This window comes from Vespula pensylvanica, chromosome 2, assembly GCF_014466175.1.
Source record: "Vespula pensylvanica isolate Volc-1 chromosome 2, ASM1446617v1, whole genome shotgun sequence".
Classification (NCBI taxonomy): Eukaryota; Metazoa; Arthropoda; class Insecta; order Hymenoptera; family Vespidae; genus Vespula; species Vespula pensylvanica.
The window spans coordinates 16,489,652-16,492,174 of NC_057686.1; the positions used below are offsets into that span (position 1 = coordinate 16,489,652).

General features: G+C 31.5%; 1 protein-coding gene across 1 annotated transcript in view; it reads right to left on the reverse strand.

The window, feature by feature from the left end:
* LOC122638202 (zinc finger protein ZIC 4-like) overlaps nt 1-2,523 on the reverse strand; it is a 42,198-nt gene that overhangs the window by 37,652 nt on the left and 2,023 nt on the right. The window lies entirely within an intron of this gene.

The following is a 2,523-nucleotide window of genomic DNA, read 5'->3' on the forward strand; positions in this document are numbered from 1 at the left end:
GAGAGAGAGAGAGAGAGAGAGAGAGAGAGAGAGAGAGAGAGAAAGAGAGGGTGCAGTAGCATCGCTTTATGATGCATATCAATTTAGGCTAATGGCTAACATCGTTCGAAACGAACTTGCATCTGCAGCTTAATAAGGAACAACCCTCTTCTTTTATTTCCGTTGTCTTCCCTTTCTCTCTTTTTTTACCCTTTAGCTTAGAAAGTTTATAAGAGAAGGGTGGAAAAAGAGAAAAAGAGTGGGAGAGAGTGAGAAATATTGGTGGGAATAATTTCTGTAAGTAATTTTAATTTTCTCTTATCTTTCTTCTTTCTTTTTTTTTTTATTCTTTGAGATTACGTGATTCGAATAATATTTCGATGTATGGACATATTTTTTTCTTTCTCTCTCTCTCTCTCTCTCTCTCTACAGTTTGTTTGAAAAAGTACGTAATAAAATTGGTGAAGATAAAGAAATATCATGGAGTATTATTTTAATATATAATTTTAATTGTTTTTCTTTTTCTTTTTTTTTCTTCTTTCGATTATATCAGTCTAATAATACGTACGTATGTATATATATATATATATATATTTTTGATTCTAAACTTTTCTTTTTATCTATTTATTTAACACAGGTTCACTGTTCTAAAGTATAATCACATAATCAAAGAAGACAAATTTGATTTCATTTTTTTCTTCTTCTTTTTTTTAGGTAGCATATTTTCCTCTTATATTTTATTTAATAAACCTGGTATTATTTGTTACTTATAATGTATATATAAAACATATACATATATATATATATATAGTATTTTTTGTAATTCTCATCAATATGATTGACTGTATATCCGTATCGCATGATGATGAAAATATTTTGCAACCAAGCAACCAAAATATTTGTCCATCAGCTCCGCGAAAGGACAATGAAAACAGAGGCGAGAACGAGCTTTGCGTTGCAGTGAGAAAGGACAATGGAAAAAAAAAAAAAAGAAAAAAGAGAAAAAAGGGGGATTTGAGCACGCTTATATATGTATGTACCTATAGACCAAGAATAGAAGAAAACAAAGCGTGAAACCGTGCGTACCGCGAGAAGTGCTTTTCTTTTTTTTTTTTGTTTTTTCTTTCTTTTTTAAAATGTCCATTCGAATTTCTCGCGAGAGGGCTTTGAGAGGTATTTATTCCTTCACGTCAATTTCAATCGAAGAGAGAGAATGGTTGGGTCTTTTATATCTAATTGAAACGCGTTAAAAACCAATAACAATATTGACGTCGATTAGAATTAAAGAAATTTTCAAACAGATCATATTTTCGATTGTTATTATCAATGAAATTTTAATGAAACCTATCATTTCGCTCGAAATTGAATCACTTAGGTATTAACAATTTTAATATTTTTTAAAATATATATTTCATATATTTGTAAACGATGTAATAAAACAAAAATAGTACAAAAATAAACAAACAAACAAAGAAATAAATAAATAAATAAATAAATATTCGCGCGACATTGCGAACAACAGATATCTACGATCTGTACTTGGTAGTGAGAAAAAGAAAGAAAAGAAGATAGAACAAAGAAAGAAAAATTAGAAAGAAAAAGAAGAAGAAAGAAAAATAGAAAAAGGAGCGGAAACAATAAAGGAGAAAATTGTCTCTTTCACGTGTTTCTTTTTCCTCCCTCTACTTTGTTCTCTTTTCATTTTTATCTTTTTCTTTTTCCTTTTCTTTTTTCTTTCTTTTTTTATTCCCTTCGTCTCAGAGTACAACACCTACAGCGTGATTAATCGCGAACAATGAGAGAGGAGAAAGAAGCTTTTCGTCGTAGAGAAACCTTCTCTCTCTCTCTCTCTCTCTCTCTCTCTCTCTCTCTCTCTCTCTCTCTTTCTTTCGACGACTGGCATCTTTCATCGATGAAAATTAATAGAGAGAACCTCGAGGCGTATCACGGAGTGTTGGAGTTTTTCGGTTGGTGAGGGGTACATTTTGAAAAAAAAAAAAATAAAATAAAAAAGAAGAAAGGGGGATGAGCAAAGTATGGCGACTCTCAACGTAGCTAGGGATATATACCTATGTATATATATATATATATATATTTATATATATGTATACATATATATACACATATATATATATGTCGTATTGTCCCTGAGAGTTAGCGACGGGGTGAACGAATCGAATCGAACGAGGGAGTTCGAGGGTTGAAGAAGGCGTTTGTTATAAATGACAAACGAAATTTAATCGCATCTATCTGGGCGATATATCTATACTGTGATCGTGGATATCGAACATTTTCAGTCGTTTTAACAATACTCTGATCCTTGCGAATTATAACGAAAATCTAAAACTTTCGTGACTCCTTGGATTTCGTTACCAGAAATAGAATCGAGTTTGAATCTTGATCTAGTTTTAACGAAAAGTTTGCATTTTCGTTAGAATGAATAAGGTGGTTTAAATTTGTTGACGTCGATGAAAATAAGGAAGAGGAGATAGAAAGAAAAGGAGAGAGAGAGAGAGAGAGAGAGAGAGAGAGAGAGAGAGAGAG